This window comes from Schistocerca piceifrons, unplaced genomic scaffold (assembly GCF_021461385.2).
Source record: "Schistocerca piceifrons isolate TAMUIC-IGC-003096 unplaced genomic scaffold, iqSchPice1.1 HiC_scaffold_2343, whole genome shotgun sequence".
Lineage (NCBI taxonomy): Eukaryota > Metazoa > Arthropoda > Insecta > Orthoptera > Acrididae > Schistocerca > Schistocerca piceifrons.
Window position 1 is genome coordinate 427,771 of NW_025728277.1, and position 24,555 is coordinate 452,325.

Below are 24,555 nucleotides of genomic sequence, written 5' to 3' on the forward strand. Positions count from 1 at the left end.
AGAGACGCTCAAAGCAAACCACAGACAATGAGGAGATTTACACTTCCCGTACTTAAGTCGGCATTGTGCTTTTTGTATTAAATCCCGACGCAATTTCTGTGTTTCATCGCCAATGTGGAGGTCCAAGGGATAGAGTAAAGCTGCAGTAGTGCATCTGAATCTAATACTGATCTCCCAGGAAACGATCAAAGCAAACCACAAACAAAGAGAAAATTTACTCTTCTTGTACTTAAGACAGCATTTTCCTTTTGCATTAAATCCCGACTCAATTTCTGTGTTTCATCGTCAATGTCAAGGTCCAAGGGATAGAGTGGAGCTGTTGTAGTGCATCGGAATCTAATACTGGTCTCCCAGGAAACGCTCAAAGCAAACCACTAACAATGAGAAGATTTACTCTTCTTGTACTTAAGTCGGCATTGTGCCTTTTGTATGAAATCCCGACGCCATTTCTGAGTTTCTTCGTCAATGTCTAGGTCCAAGGGATAGATTAAAGCTGTAGCAGTGCATCGGAATCGAGTACTGATCTCCCAGGAAGCGTTCAAAGCCAACCACAAACATCGAGAATATTTGCTCTTCTTGTGCTTAAGACGGCAGAGTGCCTTTGTATTCAATACCGACACAATTTCTGTCTTTGATCGTCATTGTGAGGGTAAAGGGATAGAGTAAAACTGCAGGAGTGCATCGGAATCTAATACTGATCTCCCAGGAAACGCTCTACGCAAACAACAAACAATGACAAGATTTACTCATCTTGTACTTAAGTCGGCATTGTGCCTTTTGTATTAAATCCCGACGCAATTTCTGTGTTTCTTCGCCAATGTGAAGGTCCAAGGGATAGAGTAAAGCTGCAGTAGTGCATCGGAATCTAATACCGATCTCCCAGGAAAGGCTCAAAGCAAATCACAAACAAAGAGAAGATTTACACTTCGTGTACTTAAGTCGGCATCGTGCCTTTTGTAATAAATCCCGACGCAATGTCTGTGTCTCATCGTGAATGTGAAGGTCGAAGGGATAGAGTGAAGCTGCAGTAGTGCGTCGGAATCTATTACTGATCTCCCAGGAAACGCTGAAAGCACCCCACAAATAATGAGGAGATTTACTCTTCTTGTACTTAAGTTGGCATTGTGCCCGTTGTATTAAATCCCGACGCCATTTCTGTGTTTCATCGTCAATGTGAAGATCCAAATTGATGGAGTAAAGCTTGCAGTAGTGAATCGGAATGTAATACTCATATCTCAGGAAACGCTCAAAGCAAACCACAAACAATGAGAAGATTTACTCTTCTTGTACTCAAGCTGGCATTGTGCGTTTTGTAATAAATCCCGAAGCTATTTTTAGGTTTCATCGACAATGTGAAATTCCAAGGGATAGAGTAAAGCTGCAGTAGTGCATCGGAATCTAACACTGATCTTCCAGAAAACCCTCGAAGCAAACCACAAACAATGAGAAGATTTACTCTTCTAGTACTTAGGTCGGCATTGAGCCTTTTGTATTAAATCCCGTCGCAATGTATGTGTTTCATCGACAATGTGAAGGTCCAAGGGAAAGAGTAAAGCTGCAGTAGTGCATCAGAATCTAACACTGATATCCCAGGAAACGCTCAAAGCAAAACACAAGCAATAAAAAAATTTACTCATCTTGTACTTAAGACGGCATTGTGCCTTTTGAATTACATTCCGAGGCAATTTATGATTTTCATCTTCAATTTGAATGTCCAAGGTATAGAGTAAATCTGCAGTAGTGCTTCGGAATCTAATACTCATCTCCCAGGAAACGCTCAAAGCAAACCACAAGCAATGGGAAGATTTACTCTTCTTGTAGTTAGGTCGGCATTGTGCCTTTTGGGTTAAATCCCGAGGCTATTTCTGCGCTTCTTCGTTAATGTGAAGCTCCAAGGGATATAGTAAAGCTGCAGTAGTGCATCGGATCTAATACAGATCTCCCAGGATACGCCCAAAGCAAACCACAAACAAAGCGAGTATTTACGCTTCTTGTACTTATGACAACATTTTCCTTTTGTATTATATCCCGACGCAATTTCTGTGTTTCATCGTCAATGTGACGGTCCAAGGGATCGAGTAAAGCTGCAGTAGTGCATCGTAATCTAATACTGATCTCCCAGGAAACGCAAAAAGCAAACCACAAACAATGAGAAGATATACTTTTCTTGTACTTAAGTCGGCATTGTGCCCTTTGTATAATATCCCGACGCAATTTCTGTGTTTCATCGTCAATGTGATGGTCCAAGGAATAGAGTAAAGTTGCAGTAGTGCATCGGAAACTAATACTGATCTTTAAGAAAACGCTCAAAGAAACCACATGAAATGAGAGGATTTAACCTTATTTTACTTATGTCGGCATTGTGCCTTTCGTGTTAAATACCGACGCAATTTCTGTGTTTCATCGTCAATGTGTAGGTCCTAGGGACAGAGTGAAGCTGCAGTAGCGCATCCTAGTCTAATACTGATCACCCAGGAAACGCTGAAAACAAACCACAAACAATGAGAAGATTTAACCTTCATGTACTTAAGTCGGCACTGTAACTTTTTGTATAAAATCCCGACGCTATTTCTGTGCTTCATCGTCAATGTGAAGGTCCAAGGGATACAGTAAAGCTGCAGTAGTGCATCGGAAACTAGTACTGATCCCCCAAGAACCGCTCAAAGCAAACCACAGACAATGAGAAGATTTACACTTCTTGTACTGAAGTCGGCATTGTGCCTCTTGTATTAAATCCCGACGCAATTTCTGTGTTTCATCGCCAATGTGGAGGTCCAGGGGTAGAGTAAAGCTGCAGTAGTGCATCTGAATCCAAAACTGATCTCCCAGGAAACGCTCAAAGCAAATCACAAACAAATAGAAGATTTACTCTTCTTGTACATAAGACAGCATTTTCCTTTTGTATTAAATCCCGACTCAATTTCTGTGTTTCATCGTCAATGTCAAGGTCCAAGGGGTAGAGTGGAGCTGATGTAGTGCTTCGGAATCTAATACTGGTCTCCCAAAAAACGCTCAAAGCAAACCACTAACAATGAGAAGATTTACTCTCCTTGTACTTAAGTCGGCATTGTGCCTTTTGTATGAAATCGCGACGCAATTTCTGAGTTTTTTCGTCAATGTGAAGGTCCAAGGGATAGATTAAAGCTGCAGCAGTGCATTCGAATCGAGTACTGATCTCCCAGGAAGCGCTCAAAGCAAACCACAAACATCGAGAAGATTTGCTCTTCTTAGCTTAAGACGGCAATGTGCCTTTGAATTCAATACCGACACAATTTCTGTGTTTGATCGTCAATGTGAGGGTAAAGGGATAGAGTAAAACTCCAGGAGTCTGTCGGAATCTAATACTGATCTCCCAGGAAACGCTTAAAGCAAACCACAAACAATGAGATGATTTACTCTTCTTGTACTTAAGTCGGCATTGTGACTTTTCTATTAAATCCCGACGCAATGTATGCGTTTCATCGACCCTGTGAAGGTCCAAGGGATAGAGTAAAGCTGCAGTAGTGCATGAAAATTTAACACATATATCCCAGGTAACGCTCAAAGCAAACCACAAATAATGAAAAAATTTACTCATCTTGTACTTAAGTCGGCATTGTGCCTATTGTATTAAACCCCGCCGCAATTTCTGTGTTTCATCGTCACAGTGAAGGTCCAAGGGACAGAGTAATGCTGCAGAAGTGCATCGGAATCAAATACTGATCTCCCAGGAAACGCTCAACGCAAACCACAAACAATGAGAAGATTTACTCATCTTGTACTTAAGTCGGCGTTGTGCCTTTTGTATTAAATCCCGACGCAATATCTGTGTTTCATCGCCAATGTGAAGGTCCAAGGGATAGAGTAAAGCTGCAGTAGTGCATCGGAATCTATTATCAATCTCCCAGGAAACGCTCAAAGCAAATCACAAACAAAGAGAAGATTTACTCTTCTTCTACTTAAGTAGGCATTGTGCCATTTGCATTAATTTTCGACGCAATTTCTGTGTTTCATCCTTAATGTGAAGGTCCAAGGGATAGAGTTAAGCTGCAGTAGTGCATCGGAATCTAATACTCATCTCCCAGGAAACGCTCAAAGCAAACCACAAACAAAGAGATTATTTACTCTTTCTGAACTTAAGTCGACATTGTGCCTTCTGTATTAAATCCCGACGCAATATCTGTGTTTCATCCTCAATGTGAAGGTCCAAGGGATAGAGTAAAGCTGAAGTAGTGCATCGGAAACTAGTACTGATCCCCCAGAAAACGCTCAAAGCAAACCTCAACAATGAGAAGATTTACACTTCATGTACTTAAGTCGGCATTGTGCCTTTTGTAATAAATCCCGACGCAATTTCTGTGTCTCATCGTGAATGTGAAGGTCGAAGGGATAGAGTGAAGCTGCAGTAGTGCATCGGAATCTATTACTGATCTCCCAGGAAACGCTTAAAGCAAACCACAAATAATGAGGAGATTTACTCTTCTTGTACTTAAGTTGGCATTGTGCCCTTTGTATTAAATCCCGACGCCATTTCTGTGTTTCATCGTCAATGTGAAGATCCAAGGCAAGGAGTAAAGCTTGCAGTAGTGAATCGGAATGTAATACTCATATCCCAAGAAACGCTCAAAGCAAACCACAAACAATGAGAAGATTTACTCTTCTTGTACTCAAGTTGGCATTGTGCGTTTTGTATTAAATCCCGAAGCAATTTCTGTGTTTCATCGACATGTGAAATTCCAAGGGATAGAGTAAAACTGCAGTGGTGCATCGGAATCTAACACTGATCTTCCAGAAAACCCTCGAAGCAAACCACAAACAATGAGAAGATTTACTCTTCTAGTACTTAGGTCGGCATAGTGCCTTCTGTATTATATCCCGACGCAATTTCTGTGGTTCAACGTCAATGTGAAGGTCCATGGGTTGGATTAACGCTGCAGTAGTGCATCCGAATCAAGTACTGAGTTCCTAGGAAACGCTCAAAGCAAACCACAAACATCGAGAAGATTTACTCTTCTTGTACTTAAGTAGGCAATGTGCCTTTTGTTTTAAATCCCGACGCAATTTCTGTGTCTCATCGTTAATGTGAAGGTCGAAGGGATAGAGTGAAGCTGCAGTAGTGCATTGGAATCTAATACTGATATCCCAGAAAACGCTCTAAGGGAACCACTAACAATGAGATCATTTACTCTTCTTGTACTCAAGGTGGCATTGTGCTTTTTGTAGTAAATCCCGACACAAATTGTGCGTTTTAATGTCAATGTGAAGGTCCATGAGATAGAGTAAAGCTGCAGTAGTGCATCGGAATCTAATAGAGATCTCCCAGGAAACGCTCAAAGCAAACCACAAACAATGAGAAGATTTACTCTTCGTGTACTTAAGTCGGCATTGTGCCTTTTGTATTAAAACCCCAGGCAATTTCTGCTTTTCATCGTCAGTGTGAACGCCCAAGGGATCGAGTAAAGCTGCAGCAGTACATCGGAATGTAACACTGATCCCCCAGGAAAGGCTCAAAACAATCCACGTACAATGAGAAGGTTGCCCATCTTGTGCTTAAGCCGGCATTGTGCTTTATGTATTATATCCCGACGCCATTTCTGTGTTTCGTCGTCAATGTGATGGGCCAAGGGATAGAGTAAAGATGCAGTAGTGCTTAGGAATCTAATACTGATCCCCCAGGAACCCGCTCAAAGCAAACCACAAACGATGAGAAGATTTCTCTTCTTGTACTTAAGTCAGCAATGTGCCTTTTGTATTAAATCCAGACATTATTTCTGTGTTTCACCGTCAATGTGAAGGTCCAAGGGATAGAGTGAAGCAGCAGTATTTCATCGGAATGTAATAATGATATCCCAGGAAACGCTCAAAGCAAAACACAAACAATGAAAACATTTACTCTTCTTGTACTCTATTTGGCATTGTGCCATTTGTTTTAAATCCCGACGCTATTTCCGTGTTTCATCGACAATGTGAAAGCCCAAGGGATAGAGTAAAGCTGCAGTAGAGCATCGGAATCTGACACTGATCTGCCAGGAAACGCTCGAAGCAAACCAGAAACAATGAGAAGATTTACTCTTCTTGTACTTAACTCGGCATTGTGCCTCGTGTATTAAATCCATGCGCTATATCTGTGTTTCATCGTCAATGTGAAGGTCCAAGGGATAGAGTAAAGCCGCAGTAGGGCGTCGGTATCTAATACTGATCTCCCAGGAAACGCTCAAAGCAAACCACAAACAATGAGAAGAATTACTCTTCTTGTATTTAAGTCGGCGTTCTGCCTGTTGTATTAATTCCCGACGCCATTTATGTGTTTCATCGTCAATGTGAAGGTCCAAGGGGTAGAGTAAAGCTGCGGTAGTGCATCGGAATGTAATACTGATATCCCAGGAAACGCTCAAAGCAAACCACAAACAATGAGAAGATTTATTCCTCTTGTACTCAAGTTGGCATTGTGCCTTTTGTATTAAATCTCGACGCAATATCTGTGTTCCATCGTGGATGTGAAGGTCCTAGGGATAGAGTAAAGCTGCAGTAGTGCATCGAAATGTAATACTGACCTCCCAGGAAACGCTCAAGCAAACCACAAACAATGAGAAGATTTACTCTTCTTGTACTCAAGTTTGCATTGTGCCTTTTGTATTAAATCCCGACGCAATTTCTGTGTTTCATAGACAATGTAAAAGTCCAAGGGATTTAGTAAGGCTGTCGTAGTGCATCAGAATCAAACACTGATCTCCCAGGAAACGCTCAAAGCAAACCACAAATATTGAGAAGATTTAAGCCTCTTCTACTGAAGTCAGCATTGTGCCTTTTATTTTAAATCCCGACGCAATATCTGTCTTTCATCGTCAATGAGAAGGTCCAAGGCATAGATTAAAGCTGCAGTAGTGCACCCGTATGTAGTACTGATCTCCCAGGGAACGTTTAAAGCAAAATACAAATAATGAGCAGATTTACTCTTCCTGTACTTAATTCGGCTATGTGCCGTTTGTGTTAAATCCCAACGCAATTTCTGTGTTTGATCGTCAATATGAAGGTCCAAGGGATTTAGTAAAGCTGCAGTTGTGCATCGGAATCTATTACTGATCTCCCCGAAACGCTCAAATTAACCACAAAGAATGAAAAGAATAACTCTTCTTGTACTTAAATCGCCATTGTGCCTTTTGTATTAAATCCCGACGCAATTTGTGTGTTTCATCGTCAATGTGCAGGTCCAAGGGAAAGAGTAAATCTGCAGTAGTGCATGGATATCTAATACTGATCTCCCAGGAAACGCTCAAAGCAAACCACAGTCAATGAGAAAATTTAGCCTTCATGTACTTAGTCGGCATTGTGCCTTTCGGATTAAATCCCGACGCAATTTCTGTGTTTCATCGACAATGTGAAAGTCCAAGGGACAGAGTAAGGCTGCCGTAGTGCATCGGAATCTAACACTGATCTCCCAGGAACGCTCAAAGCAAACCACAAACATTGAGTATATTTAACATTCTTGTACTTAAGTCAGTATTGTGCCTTTTGTATTAAATCCTGACGTAATTTCTGTGTCTAATCGTCAATGAGAAGGTCCAAGGAATAGATTAAAGTAGCAGTAGTGCATCAGAATCTAGTACTGATCTTGCAGGAAACGCTCAAAGCAAAACACAACCAATGAGCAGATATACTCTTCTTGTACTTAAGTCGGCATTCTGCCTTTTGTCTTAAATCCCGATGCAATGTCTGTGTCTCATCGTCAATATGGAGGTCCAAGGGATAGATTAAAGCTGCAGTAGTGCAACGGAATGTGATACTGATATTCAAGGAAACGCTCAAAGCAAACCACATACAATGAGAAGATTTAACCTTCTTATACTTATGTCGGCATTGCGCTTTTTGTATTAAATCCCGACGCAATGTCTGTGTTTCATCGTCAATATGAAGGTCCAAGGGAGAGATTAAAGCCGCAGTAGTGCATACGAATCTAATACTGATCTCCCAGGAAACACTCAAAGCAAACCAAAAACAATGTGAAAATTTACTCTTCTTGTTCTTAAGTCGGCATTGTGCCTTTTGTATTAAATCACGACCCAACGTCTGTGGTTCATCGTCAATATGAAGGTCCAAGGGATAGAGTAAAGCTGCAGTAGTGCAACGGATTGTAATACTGACATTCCAGGAAACTCTCAAAGCAAACCACAAACAATGAGAAGACCTACTCTTCTTGTAGTCAAGTTAGCATTGTGCCTTTTGTATTAAATCACGACGCAATTTCCGTAACTCATCGACAATGTGAAAGTGCAAGAAATAGAGTAAAGCTGCAGTAGTGCATCGGAATCTATTACTGATCTCCCAGGAAACGCTCAACGCAAACCACAAACATTGAGAAGATTTACTCTTCTTGTGCTTAAGTCGTCATTGTGCCTTTTGTATTAAACCCCGACGTAAATTCTGTGTATCATCGTCAATGAGAAGGTCCTAGGAATAGATTAAAGCTGCAGTAGTGCATCCGAATCTAGCATTGATCTCCCGGGAAACGCTCAAAACAAACCACAACATCGAGAAGATTTACTCTTCTTGTAATAAAGTTGGAATTGTGCCTTTTGTATTAAACCCCAACGCAATTTGTGTGTTTCATCGTCAATGTGAAGTTCCAAGGGATAGAGTAAAGCTGCAGTATTGCATCGGAATCTTATACTGGTCTCCAAGGAAACGCTCAGTGCAAGCCACAAACAATGAGAGTATTTGCTCTTCTTCTACTTAAACCGGCCTTGTGCCATTTGTATTAAATCGCGACGCAATTTCTGTGCTTCATCGTCAATGTGAGAGTCCAAGGGATGGAGTAAAGCTGTAGTAGTGCATCGGATTCTAATACTGATCTCCCAGGAAACTCTCAAAACAAACCACAAACAATGGGAAGATTCTCTCTTCTTGTACTCAAGTCTGCATTGTGCCATTTGTATTAAATCCCGACGCAATTTCTTGTTTCATCGCCAATGTGAAAGTCCAAGGGATAGAGTAAGGCTGCAGTAGTGCATCGGATTCTAATACTGATCTCCCAGGAAACGCTCAAAGCAAACCACAAACAATGAGAAGATTTATTCTTCTTGTACTTAAGTCGGCATTGTGCCATTTGTATTAAATCCCGACGCAATTTCTGTGTTTCATCGTCAATGTAATGGTGCAAGGGATAGAGTAAAATTTCTGTGTTTCATCGTAAATGTGAAAGTCCAAGGGATAGCGTAAAGCTGCAGTAGTGCATCGGAATCAAATACTGATCTATCAGGAAACGCTCAAAGCAAACCACAAACAATGAGAAGATTTATTCTTCTTGTACTTAAGTCGGCTTTGTGCCATTTGTATTAAATCCCGACGCAATTTCTGTGTCTCATCGTCAATGTAATGGTGCAAGGGATAGAGTAATATTTCTGTGTTTCGTCGTAAATGTTAAAGTCCAAGGGATAGCGAAAAGCTGCAGGAGTGCATCGGAATCTAATACTGATCTCCCAGGAAACGCTTAAAGCAAACCACAAACAATGAGATGATTTCCTCTTCTTGTGCTGAAGTCGGCATTGTCGCTTTTCTATTAAATCCCGACGCAATGTATGCGTTTCATCGACCATGTGAAGGTCCAAGGGATAGAGTAAAGCTGCAGTAGTGCATGAAATTTTAACACATATATCCCAGGTAACGCTCAAAGCAAACCACAAACAATGAAAAAATTTACTCTTCTTGTACTTAAGTCGGCATTGTGCCTATTGTATTAAATCCCGACGCAATTTCTGTGTTTCATCGTCACAGTGAAGGTCCAAGAGACAGAGTAATGCTGCAGAAGTGCATCGGAATCAAATACTGATCTCCCAGGAAACGCTCAACGCAAACCACAAACAGTGAGAAGATTTACTCTTCTTGCACTTAAGTCGGCATTGTGCCTTTTGTATTAAATCCCGACGCAATTTCTGTGTTTAATCGCCAATGTGAAGGTCCAAGGGATAGAGTAAAGCTGCAGTAGTGCATCGGAATCTAATACCGATTTCCCAGGAAACGCTCAAAGCAAATCACAAACAAAGAGAAGATTTACTCTTCTTCTACTTAAGCCGGCATTGTGCCACTTGCATTAAATTTCGACGCAATTTCTGTGTTTCATCCTTAATGTGAAGGTCCAAGGGATAGAGTAAAGCTGCAGTAGTGCATCGGAATCTAATACTGATCTCCTAGGAAACGCTCAAAGCAAACCACAAACAATGAGAAGATTTACTCTTCTTGTACTTAAGTCGGCATGCTGCCTTTTGTATTAAATCCCGCCGCAATGTCTGTGTCTCATCGTCAATATGGAGGTCCAAGGGATAGATTAAAGCTGCAGTAGTGCAACGGAATGTAATACTGATCTCCCAGGAACGCCCAAAGCAAACCTCAACAATGAGAAGATTCTCTCTTCTTGTACTCAAGTCTGCATTGTGCCATTTGTATTAAATCCCGACGCAATTTCTTGTTTCATCGCCAATGTGAGAGTCCAGGGGATAGAGTAAGGCTGCAGTAGTGCATCGGATTCTAATACTGATCTCCCAGGAAAAGCTCAAAGCAAACCACAAACAATAAGAAGATTTATTCTTCTTGTACTTAAGTCAACATTGTGCCATTTGTATTAAATCCCGACGCAATTTCCGTTTTTCATCGACAATGTGAAAGTCCGAGGGATAGAGTAAAGCTGCAGTAGTGCATCGGAATCTAACACTGATCTCCCAGGAAACGCTCAAAGCAAACCACAAACAATGAGAAGATACACTCTTCTTGTACTTAAGTCGGCATTGCGATTTTTGTTTTAAATCCCGACGCAATTTCTGTGTCATCGTGAGAAGGTCCAGGGAATAGATTAAAGAGGCAGTAGTGCATCCGAAATAGTACTGATCTCCCAGGAAACGCTCAAAGCAAGCCACAAACAATGAGAAGATTTACTCTTGTTGTACTTAGGTCGGCAATGTGCCATTTGTATTAAATACCGGCGCAATTTCTGTGTTTGATCGTCTATGTGAAGGTTCAAGGGTTAGAGTAAAGCTGCAGTAGTGCATAGGAATCTAACACTGATCTCCCAGGAAACGCTCAAAGCAAACCACTAACAAAGTGAAGTTTCCTTTTGTATTAAATCCCGACGCAATTTCTGTGTTTCATCGTCAATGTCAAGGTCAAAGGGATAGACTGAAGCTGATGTAGAGCATCAGAATCTAATACAGATCTCCCAGAAAAAAAGGCTCAAAGCAAACCGCAAACAATACGCTTCTTTTACTTAGGTCGGCATTGTGCCTTTTGTATTAAATCCCGAGGCTATTTCTGCGTTTCTTCGTTAATGTGACGGTCCAAGGGATACAGTAAAGCTGCAGAAGTGCATCGGAAACTAGTACTGATCCCCCAAGAAACGCTCAAAGCAAACCACAGACAATGAGAAGATTTACACTTCTTGTACTTAAGTCGGCATTGTGCATTTTGTATTAAATCCCGACGCCGTTTCTGAGTTTCTTCGTCAAAGTGTAGGTCCAAGGGATAGATTAAAGCTGCAGCAGTGCATCCGAATCGAGTACTGATCTCCCAGGAAGCGCTCAAAGCAGACCACAAACTTCGAGAAGATTTGCTCTTCTTGTGCTTAAGAGGGTTATGTGCCTTTGTATTCAATACCGACACAATTTCTGTGTTTGATCGTCAATGTGGGGATAAAGGGATAGAGTAAAACTGTAGGAGTGCATCGGAATCTAATACTGATTTCCCAGGAAACGCTTAAAGCAAACCACAAACAATGAGATGATATAACCTTCTTGTACATAAGTCGGCATTGTGCCTTTCATATTAAATCCGTGCCCTATTTCTGTGTTTCATCGTCAATGTGAGGGTCCAAATGAAAGAGTAAAGCTTCAGTAGTGCATCGGAATCTAATGCTGATCTCCAAGGAAACGCTTAATCAAACCACAAACAATGAGAAGATTTACTCTTCCTTTACTTAAGTCGGCATTGTAACATTTGTAATAAATCCAGACGCTATTTCTGTGTTTCATCGTCAATGTGAAGGTCCAAGGGATAGAGTAATGCTGCAGTAGTGCTTCGGAATCTAATACTGATCTGCCAGGAAACGCTCAAAGCAAACCACAGACAATGAGATGATTTACTCTTCTTGTACCTAAGTCGGCATTTTGCCTTTTGTATTAAATCCCGAAGCAATTTCTGTGTTTCATCGACAATGTGAAATTCCAAGGGATAGAGTAAAGCTGCAGTAGTGCATCGGAATCTAACACTGATCTTCCAGAATACCCTCGAAGCAAACCACAAACAATGAGAAGATTTACTCTTCTAGTATTTAAGTCGGCATTGTGCCTTCTGTATTAAATCCCGACGCAATTTCTGTGGTTCATCGTCAACGTGAATGTCCATGGGATGGATTAAAGCTGCAGTAGTGCATCCGAATCAAGTACTGAGTTCCTAGGAACCGCTCAAAGCAAACCACAAACATCGAAAAGATTTACTTTTCTTGTACTTAAGTAGGCAATATGAATTTGGTATTAAATCCCGTCGCAATTTCTGAGTTTCATCGTCAATGGGAAGGTCCAAGTAATAGTGTAATGCTGCAGTAGTGCATCGGAGTCTAATACTCATCTCCCAGGCAACGTTCATAGCAAATCACAAACAATGAGATGATATAACCTTCTTGTACATAAGTCGGCATTGTGCCTTTCATATTAAATCCGTGCCCTATTTCTGTGTTTCATCGTCAATGTGAGGGTCCAAATGAAAGAGTAAAGCTTCAGTAGTGCATCGGAATCTAATGCTGATCTCCAAGGAAACGCTTAATCAAACCACAAACAATGAGAAGATTTACTCTTCCTTTACCTAAGTCGGCATTGTAAGGTTTGTAATAAATCCAGACGCAATTTCTGTGCTTCATCGTCAATGTGAGAGTCCAAGGGATGGAGTAAAGCTGTAGTAGTGCATCGGATTCTAATACTGATCTGCCAGGAAACGCTCAAAGCAAACCACAAACAATGGGAAGATTCTCTCTTCTTGTACTCAAGTCTGCATTGTGCCATTTGTATTAAATCCCGACGCAATTTCTTGTTTCATCGCCAATGTGAAAGTCCAAGGGATAGAGTAAGGCTGCAGTAGTGCATCGGATTCTAATACTGATCTCCCAGGAAACGCTCAAAGCAAACCACAAACAATGAGAAGATATATTCTTCTTGTACTTAAGTCGGCATTGTGCCATTTGTATTAAATCCCGACGCAATTTCTGTGTTTCATCGTCAATGTAATGGTGCAAGGGATAGAGTAAAATTTCTGTGTTTCATCGTAAATGTGAAAGTCCAAGGGATAGCGTAAAGCTGCAGTAGTGCATCGGAATCAAATACTGATCTATCAGGAAACGCTCAAAGCAAACCACAAACAATGAGAAGATTTATTCTTCTTGTACTTAAGTCGGCTTTGTGCCATTTGTATTAAATCCCGACGCAATTTCTGTGTCTCATCGTCAATGTAATGGTGCAAGGGATAGAGTAATATTTCTGTGTTTCGTCGTAAATGTTAAAGTCCAAGGGATAGCGTAAAGCTGCAGGAGTGCATCGGAATCTAATACTGATCTCCCAGGAAACGCTTAAAGCAAACCACAAACAATGAGATGATTTCCTCTTCTTGTGCTGAAGTCGGCATTGTCACTTTTCTATTAAATCCCGACGCAATGTATGCGTTTCATCGACCATGTGAAGGTCCAAGGGATAGAGTAAAGCTGCAGTAGTGCATGAAATTTTAACACATATATCCCAGGTAACGCTCAAAGCAAACCACAAACAATGAAAAAATTTACTCTTCTTGTACTTAAGTCGGCATTGTGCCTATTGTATTAAATCCCGACGCAATTTCTGTGTTTCATCGTCACAGTGAAGGTCCAAGAGACAGAGTAATGCTGCAGAAGTGCATCGGAATCAAATACTGATCTCCCAGGAAACGCTCAACGCAAACCACAAACAGTGAGAAGATTTACTCTTCTTGCACTTAAGTCGGCATTGTGCCTTTTGTATTAAATCCCGACGCAATTTCTGTGTTTAATCGCCAATGTGAAGGTCCAAGGGATAGAGTAAAGCTGCAGTAGTGCATCGGAATCTAATACCGATTTCCCAGGAAACGCTCAAAGCAAATCACAAACAAAGAGAAGATTTACTCTTCTTCTACTTAAGCCGGCATTGTGCCACTTGCATTAAATTTCGACGCAATTTCTGTTTTTCATCCTTAATGTGAAGGTCCAAGGGATAGAGTAAAGCTGCAGTAGTGCATCGGAATCTAATACTAATCTCCTAGGAAACGCTCAAAGCAAACCACAAACAATGAGAAGATTTACTCTTCTTGTACTTAAGTCGGCATGCTGCCTTTTGTATTAAATCCCGCCGCAATGTCTGTGTCTCATCGTCAATATGGAGGTCCAAGGGATAGATTAAAGCTGCAGTAGTGCAACGGAATGTAATACTGATCTCCCAGGAACGCCCAAAGCAAACCTCAACAATGAGAAGATTCTCTCTTCTTGTACTCAAGTCTGCATTGTGCCATTTGTATTAAATCCCGACGCAATTTCTTGTTTCATCGCCAATGTGAGAGTCCAAGGGATAGAGTGAGGCTGCAGTAGTGCATCGGATTCTAATACTGATCTCCCAGGAAACGCTCAAAGCAAACCACAAACAATAAGAAGATTTATTCTTCTTGTACTTAAGTCAACATTGTGCCATTTGTATTAAATCCCGACGCAATTTCCGTTTTTCATCGACAATGTGAAAGTCCGAGGGATAGAGTAAAGCTGCAGTAGTGCATCGGAATCTAACACTGATCTCCCAGGAAACGTTCAAAGCAAACCACAAACAATGAGAAGATACACTCTTCTTGTACTTAAGTCGGCATTGCGATTTTTGTTTTAAATCCCGACGCAATTTCTGTGTCATCGTGAGAAGGTCCAGGGAATAGATTAAAGAGGCAGTAGTGCATCCGAAATAGTACTGATCTCCCAGGAAACGCTCAAAGCAAGCCACAAACAATGAGAAGATTTACTCTTGTTGTACTTAGGTCGGCAATGTGCCATTTGTATTAAATACCGGCGCAATTTCTGTGTTTGATCGTCTATGTGAAGGTTCAAGGGTTAGAGTAAAGCTGCAGTAGTGCATAGGAATCTAACACTGATCTCCCAGGAAACGCTCAAAGCAAACCACTAACAAAGTGAAGTTTCCTTTTGTATTAAATCCCGACGCAATTTCTGTGTTTCATCGTCAATGTCAAGGTCAAAGGGATAGACTGAAGCTGATGTAGAGCATCAGAATCTAATACAGATCTCCCAGAAAAAAAGGCTCAAAGCAAACCGCAAACAATACGCTTCTTTTACTTAGGTCGGCATTGTGCCTTTTGTATTAAATCCCGAGGCTATTTCTGCGTTTCTTCGTTAATGTGACGGTCCAAGGGATACAGTAAAGCTGCAGAAGTGCATCGGAAACTAGTACTGATCCCCCAAGAAACGCTCAAAGCAAACCACAGAAAATGAGAAGATTTACACTTCTTGTACTTAAGTCGGCATTGTGCATTTTGTATTAAATCCCGACGCCGTTTCTGAGTTTCTTCGTCAAAGTGTAGGTCCAAGGGATAGATTAAAGCTGCAGCAGTGCATCCGAATCGAGTACTGATCTCCCAGGAAGCGCTCAAAGCAGACCACAAACTTCGAGAAGATTTGCTCTTCTTGTGCTTAAGAGGGTTATGTGCCTTTGTATTCAATACCGACACAATTTCTGTGTTTGATCGTCAATGTGGGGATAAAGGGATAGAGTAAAACTGTAGGAGTGCATCGGAATCTAATACTGATCTCCCAGGAAACGCTTAAAGCAAACCACAAACAATGAGATGATATAACCTTCTTGTACATAAGTCGGCATTGTGCCTTTCATATTAAATCCGTGCCCTATTTCTGTGTTTCATCGTCAATGTGAGGGTCCAAATGAAAGAGTAAAGCTTCAGTAGTGCATCGGAATCTAATGCTGATCTCCAAGGAAACGCTTAATCAAACCACAAACAATGAGAAGATTTACTCTTCCTTTACTTAAGTCGGCATTGTAACATTTGTAATAAATCCAGACGCTATTTCTGTGTTTCATCGTCAATGTGAAGGTCCAAGGGATAGAGTAATGCTGCAGTAGTGCTTCGGAATCTAATACTGATCTGCCAGGAAACGCTCAAAGCAAACCACAGACAATGAGATGATTTACTCTTCTTGTACCTAAGTCGGCATTTTGCCTTTTGTATTAAATCCCGAAGCAATTTCTGTGTTTCATCGACAATGTGAAATTCCAAGGGATAGAGTAAAGCTGCAGTAGTGCATCGGAATCTAACACTGATCTTCCAGAATACCCTCGAAGCAAACCACAAACAATGAGAAGATTTACTCTTCTAGTATTTAAGTCGGCATTGTGCCTTCTGTATTAAATCCCGACGCAATTTCTGTGGTTCATCGTCAACGTGAATGTCCATGGGATGGATTAAAGCTGCAGCAGTGCATCCGAATCAAGTACTGAGTTCCTAGGAACCGCTCAAAGCAAACCACAAACATCGAAAAGATTTACTTTTCTTGTACTTAAGTAGGCAATATGACTTTGGTATTAAATCCCGTCGCAATTTCTGAGTTTCATCGTCAATGGGAAGGTCCAAGTAATAGTGTAATGCTGCAGTAGTGCATCGGAGTCTAATACTCATCTCCCAGGCAACGTTCATAGCAAATCACAAACAATGAGATGATATAACCTTCTTGTACATAAGTCGGCATTGTGCCTTTCATATTAAATCCGTGCCCTATTTCTGTGTTTCATCGTCAATGTGAGGGTCCAAATGAAAGAGTAAAGCTTCAGTAGTGCATCGGAATCTAATGCTGATCTCCAAGGAAACGCTTAATCAAACCACAAACAATGAGAAGATTTACTATTCCTTTACCTAAGTCGGCATTGTAAGGTTTGTAATAAATCCACACGCTATTTCAGTGTTTCATCGTCAATGTGAAGGTCCAAGGGATAGAGTAATGCTGCAGTAGTGCTTCGGAATCTAATACTGATCTGCCAGGAAACGCTCAAAGCAAACCACAGACAATGAGATGATTTACTCTTCTTGTACCTAAGTCAGCATTTTGCCTTTTGTATTAAATCTGACGCAATTTCTGTGTTTCATCGTCAAGGTAAAGGTCCAAGTTATACAGTAAAGCTGCAGTAGTGCATCGGAATATAATCCTGATCTCCCAGGAAACGCTCAAAGCAAACCTCAAACAATGAGAAGATCTATTCTTCTTGTACTTACGTCGGATTTGAGCCTTTTGTATTAAATCCCGAGGCAATTTCTGCGTTTCATCGTCAGTGTGAAGGTCGAAGGGATAAAGTAAAGCAGCAGTAGTGCATCGGAATCTAATACTGATATCCCAGGAAACGCTCAAAGCAAACCACAAACAATGAGCAGATTTACTCTTCTTCTACTGAAGTCGGCATTGTGCCTTTTGTATTAAATCCCGACGCAATTTGTGTGTTTCATCTTCAATGTGAAGTTACATGGCATACAGTAAAGCTGCAGTAGTGCATCGGAAACTAATACAGATCTCCCAGGAAACGCTCAAAGCAAACCACAAACAATGAGAAGATTTCATCTGCTTGTAAATAAGCCAGCATTGTGGCATTTGTATTAAATCCCGACGCAATATGCGTGTTTCATCGTCTATGTGAAGGTCCAAGGGATAGATTAAGGCTGCAGTAGTGCAACGGAATCTAATACAGATCTCCCAGGAAACGCCCAAAGCAAACGACAAACACTGAGAAGATTAACTCTTCTTGTGCTTATGTCGGCATAGTGCCTTTTGTATAAAATACCGACGCAATTTCTGTGTTCCATCGTGAATGTGAAGGTCCGACGGATAGAGTAAAGCAGCAGTAGTGCATCGGAATGTAATACTGATATCCCAGGACACACTCAAAGCAATTCACAAACATTGATAAGATTTTCTCTCCTTGTACTCAAGTTGATATTGTGACTTTTGTATTAAAACCCGACGCAATTTCTGTACTTCATCGACAATGTGAAGGTCCGAGGGATAGAGTAAGGCTGCAGTAGTGCATCGGAATCTAATACTGATCTCCCAGGAAACGCTCAAAGCAAACCACAAAGAAAGGGATGATTTACTCTTCTTGTACTTAAGTCGGCATTGTGACTTTTGTATTAAATCCTGACGCAATGTCTGTGTTTCATCGACAATGAGAAGGTCCAAGGGATAGAGTAAATCCGCAGTAGTGCATCAAAATCTAACACTGATATCCCAGGTAACGCTCAAAGCAAAACACAAACAATGAAAAAATTTACTCTTCTTGTACTTAAGTCGGCATTGTGCCAATTGTATTAAATCCCGACGCAATTTCTGTGTTTCATCGTCACTGTGAATGTCCAAGGGATAGAGTGAAGCTGCAGAAGTGCATCGGAATCAAATACTGATCTCCCAGGAAACGCTCAAAACAAACCACAAACAATGAGAAGATTTACTCTTCTTGTACTAAAGTCGGCATTGTGCCTTTTGTATTACATGCCGAGGCAATTTCTGAGTTTCATCATCAATGTGAAGGTCCAAGGGTTAGAGTAAAGCTGCAGTAGTGCATCGGAATATAATACTCATCTCCCAGGAAACGCTCAAAGCAAACCTCAAGCAATGAGAAGGTTTACACTTCTTGTACTTAGGTCGGCATTGTGCCTTTTGTATTGAATCCCGAGACTATTTCTGCGTTTCTTCGTTAATGTGAAGGTCCAAGGGATAGAGTAAAGCTGCAGTAGTGCATCGGATTCTAATACTGATCTCCCAGGAAACACTCAAAGCAAACGACAAACAATGAGCATAATTACTCTTCTTGTATTTAAGACGGCGTTTTCCATTTGTATTATATCCCGACGCAATTTCTGTGTTTCATCGTCAGTGTCAAGGTCCAAGGGATAGAGTAAAGCTGCAGTAGTGCATCGCAATCTAATACTGATCTCCCAGGAAACGCTCAAATCTAACAACAAACAATGAGGGGAATTACTCTTCTTGGACTTAAGTCGGCATTGTTCCTTTTGTATTAAATCCAGACGATATTTCTGTGTTTTGTCGTCGATGTGAAGGTCCAAGGGATAGAATAAAGCTGCAGTAGTGCATCGAAGTCTAATACTGATCTCCCAGGCAACGTTCATAACAAACCACAAACAATGACATGATTTAACCTTCTTGTACGTAAGTCGGCATTGTGCCTTTCGTATTAAATCCCGATTGATTTTTTGTGTTTCATCGTCAATGTGAAGGTCCATGGGATAGAGTAAACCTGAGGTAGTGCACCGGAATCTAATACTGATCTCCCAGGAAAAGCTCAAAGCAAACCACAATCAATGGGAAGATTTACTCTTCGTGTTCTTAAGTCGGCATTGTGCCTTTTGTATTAAATCACGACGCAATTTCTGTGTTTCATCGTCAATGTGAAGATCCTAGGGATTGAGTTAAGCTGCAGTAGTGCATCGGAATCTAATACTGATCTCCGAGGAAACGCTCAAACAAACCACAAACAACAAGAGGATTTAACCTTCTTGTACTGAAGTCGTAATTGTGTCTTTTGTATTAAATCCCGACGCATTTTCTGTGTTTCATCGTCAATGTGAAGGTCCAAGGCATGTAGTAAAGCTGCAGTTGTGCATCGGAATCCAATACTGATCTCCCAGGAAACGCTCAAACAAACCACAAACGACAAGAGGATTTAACCTTCTTGTACTTAAGTCGTAATTGTGTCTTTTGTATTAAATCCCGACGCATTTTCTGTGTTTCATCGTCAATATGTAGGTCCAAGGGATAGAGTGAAGCTGCAGTAGTGCATCGCAATCTAATACTGATCTCCCAGGAAAGGCTCAAAACTAACGACAAACAATGAGGGGATTTACTCTTCTTTACTTAAGTCGGCATTGTGCCTTTGGTATTAAATCCCGACGCAATTTCTGTGTTTCATCGTCAATGTGAAGGTCCAAGGGATAGAATAAAGCTGCAGTAGTGCATCGCAATCTATTACTCATCTCCCTGAAAACGCTCAAAAAACCACTAACAATCAGAATATTTAACCTTCTTGTACTTATGTCGGCATGGTGCCTTTTGTATTAAATCCCGACGAAATTTTAGTGTTTCATCGTCAATGTGAAGGTCCAAGGGATAGACTAAAGCTGCAGTAGTGCATCGGAATCTAACACTGATCTCCCAGAAAACACTCAAAGCAAACCACAAACAATGAGAAGATTTAGTCTTCTTGTAGTTAAGTCGGCATTGTGCCTTTGGTATTAAATCCCGACGCTATTTCTGTCTTTCATCGTCAATACGAAGGTCCAAGGGATAGAGTAAAGCTGCAATAGTGAATCGGAATCTAAAACTGATCTGCAAGGTAACGCTCAAAGCAAACCAGCGACAATCAGAAAATTTACTCTTCTTGTACTTAAGTCATAATTGTGCCTTTTGTATTAAGTTCCGACGCAATTTCTGTGTTTCATCGTCAATGTGAAGGTCCAAGGCATGTAGTAAAGCTGCAGTTGTGCATCGGAATCTAATACTGATCCCCCAGGAAACGCTCAAATGAAACAAAACACAATAAGAAGATTTACTCTTCTTGTCCTTAAGTCGGCATAGCGCCTTTTGTATTATATCGCGACGCAATGTCTGTGTTTCATCGTCAATGTGAAGGCCCAAGGGACAGAGTGAAGCTGCAGTAGTTCATCGGAATCTAATACTGATCTCACAGGAAATGCTGAAAGCAAACCTCAAACAATGAGAAGATTTACTCTTCTTGTACATAAGTCGGCATTGTGCCTTTTGTATTAAATCCCGGGGCAATTTCTGCGTTTCATCGTCAATGTGAAGGTCCAAGTGGTACAGCAAAGCTGCAGTATTGCATCGGAATCTAATACAGATCTCCCAGGAAACGCTCAAAGCAAACCACAAACAATGAGAAGGTTTAACCATCTTGTATGTTAGTCGGCATTGTGCCTTTCGTATTAAATCCCGACGCTATTTCTGTGTTTCATCGTCAATGTGAAGGTCCAAGGGATAGAAAGAAGCTGCTGTAGTGCATCGGAATCTAAAGCTGATCTCCGAGGAAACGCTCAAAGGAAACCATAACCAAAGAGAATATTTACTCTTCTTGTACTTAAGTCGGCATTGTGCCTTTCGTATTAAATCCCGACGCATTTTCTATGTTTCATCGTCAATGTAAAGGTCCATGGGATAGAGTGAAGCTGCAGTATTGCATCGGAATCTAGTACTGATACCCCAGGAAACGCTGAAAGCAAGCCATTAACAATGAGATGATTCACACTTCTTGTACTTAAGTCGGCATTGTGCTTTCTGTATTAAATCCCGACGCAATTTCTGAGTTTCATCGCCAATGTGAAGGTCCAAGGGATAGTGTAAAGCTGCAGCAGTGCATCGGAATCTATTACTGATCTCCCAGGAAACGCTCAAAATACCACAAATAATCAGAAGGTTTAACCTTCTTGTACTTAATTCGGCATTGTGCCTTTTGTTATTAAATCCCGACGCAATTTCTGTGTTTAATCGTCAATGTGTAGGTACAAGGGATAGTGTAAAGCTGCAGTAGTGCAATGGAATCTAATACTGATTTCCCGGGAAACGCTCACAGCTAACCACATACAATGAGATTATCTACTCTTCTTGTACTTAGTCGGCATTGTGCCTTTTGTAATAAATACCGACGCAATTTCTGTGTTTTATAGTCAAAGTGAAGGTCCAAGGGATAGAGTAAAGCTGCAGTAGTGCATCGGAATCTAATACTGAAATCCCTGGAAGCGCTCAAAGCAAACCACAAACAATGAGAAAAATTACTCTTCTTATACTTAAATCGGCATTATTCCTTTTGTATTAAATTCCGAAGCATTTTCTATGTTTCATCGTCAATGTGAAGTTCCAAGGGATAGAGATAAGCGGCAGTAGTGCATCGCAATCTAATACAGATCTCCCAGGAAACGCTCAAATCTAACCACAAACAATGAGAGGATTTACTCTTCTTGTTCTTATGTTTGCATTGTGGCTTTTGTCTTAAATCCCGACGCAATATCCGTGTTTCATCGTCAATGTGAAGGTCCAAGGGATAGAGTAAAGCTGCAGTAGTGCATCGGAATCTAATACTGATCTCCCAGGTAACTCTGAAAGCAAACCACATCCAAGGAGATGACTTACTCCTTTAGTACTTAAGTCGGTTTTGTGCATTTTGTATTAAATCAAGAGGCAATTTCTGTGTTTCATCGTCAATGTTAAGGTCCAAGGGATAGAGTAAAGCTACAGTAGTGCATCGGAATCTAATACTGATCTCCCAGGAAACTCTCAAACAAACCACAAACAATGAGCAGATTAAACCTTCATGCACTTAAGTCGGCATTGTGCTTTTGTATTAAATCCCTACACAATTTCTGTATCTCATCGTCAATGTGAAGATCAAAGGGATAGAGTAAAGCTGCAGTAGTGCATCGGAATCTAGTACTGATACCACAGGAAACGCTCAAAGCAAACCACAAACAATGAAAAGATTTACACTTCTTGTACTGAAGTTGGCATTGTGCATTTTAAATTGAATCCCGACTTAATTTCTGAGTTTCATCATCAATATGAAGGTCGAAGGTATAGTGTAAATCTGCAGTAGTGCATTGGAATCTATTACTGACCTCTCAGGAAAAGCTCAAACAAATCACAAACAATGAGAAGATATAACCTTCCCTTACTTAAGTCGGCATTGTGGCTTTTGTATTAAATTCCGACGCAATTTCTGTGTTTCATCGTCAATGTGAAGCCCCAAGGGCAAGAGTAAAGCTGCATTAGTGCATCGGAATCTATTACTGATCTCCCAGGAAACGCTCTAAGCTAACAACAAACAATGAGAATATTTACTATTCTTGTACTTAAGTCTTCATTTTGCCTTTTGTATTAAATCCCGACGCAATTTCTATTATTGATCGTCAATGTGAAGGTCCAAGGGATAGAATAATGCTGCAGTAGTGCATCGTAGCCTAATACTGATCTCCTAGGAAACGCTCAAAGCAAACGACAAACACTGAGAAGATTTACTCGTCTTGTACTTAAGTCGGCATTGTGCCTTTTGTATCAAATCCCGACGCAATTTCTGTGTTCCATCGTGAATGTGAAGGTCCAAGGGTTAGAGTAAAGCTACAGTAGTGCGTCGGAATCTAACACTTATCTCCCAGGAAACGGCCAAAGCATACCACAAACAATGAGAAGGATTATCCTTCTTGAATTTTAGTGTGCATTGTGCCTTTGGTAATAAATCCCGACGCATTATCTCTGTTTCATCTTCAATGTGAAGGTCCGAGCGATAAAGTAAAGCAGCAGTGGTGCATCGGAAACTAATACTAATCTCCCAGGAAACGTTCATAGCAAACCATAAACAAAGAGAATATTTACTCTTCTTGTTCTTAAGTCGCCATTATGCCTTTTGTATTAAATTCCGACGCATTTTCTGTGTTTCATCGTCAATGTAAAGGTCCAAGGGATAGAGTAAAGCGGCAGTAGTGCATCGGAATCTAGTACTGATCCTCCAGGAAACGCTCAATGCAAACCACAAACAATGAGAAGATTTATTCTTCTTGTACTTAAGTCGGCATTGTGCCTTTTGTATAAAATCCCGACGAAATTTCTGTGGTTCATCGACAATGTGAACGTCCAAGGGATAGAGTAAAGCTGCAGTAGTGCATCGGAATCTAATACTGAAATCCCAGGAAATGCGCAAAGCAAAAAACAAACAATGGGAACATTTACTCTTCTTGGACTTAAGTCGGCATTGTGCCTTTTGTATTAAATCCTGACGCAATTTTAGTGTTTCATCGTCAATGTGAAAGTCCAAGGGATCGACTAAAGCTGCAGTAATGCATCGGAATCTAGTACTGATCTCCAAGGAATCGCTCAAAGCAAACCACAAACAAAAGGAAAATTTACCCTTCTTTTACTTAAGTCGGCATTGTGCCTTTTGTATTAAATCCAGACGCATTTTCTGTTTCATCGTCAATGTGAACGTCCAAGGGATAGAGTAAATCTGCAGTAAAGCATCGGATTCTAGGACTGATCCCCCAGGAAACGCTCAAAGCAAACCACAAACAATGAAACGATTTACACTTCTTGTACTTAAATCGGCATTGTGCCTTTTGTATTAAATCCCGACGCAACTTCTGAGTTTCATCGTCTATGTTAATTTTCCAAGGGATAGTGAAAAGCTGCAGTAGTGTATCGGAATCTATTGCTGATCTCTCAGGAAAAGCTCAAACACACCTCAAACAATGACAAGATTTCACCTTGTTTTACTTATGTCGGCATTGTGCGTTTTGTGTTAAATCCCGACGCAATATCTGTGTCACATCGTCAATGTGAAGGTCCGAGGGATATGGTAAAGCTGCAGTAGTGCATCGGAAACTAGTACTGATCCCCCAGGAAAGGTTCAAATCAAACCACAAACAATGAAAAGATTTGCACTTCTTGTACTTAAGTCGGCATTGTGCCTTTTG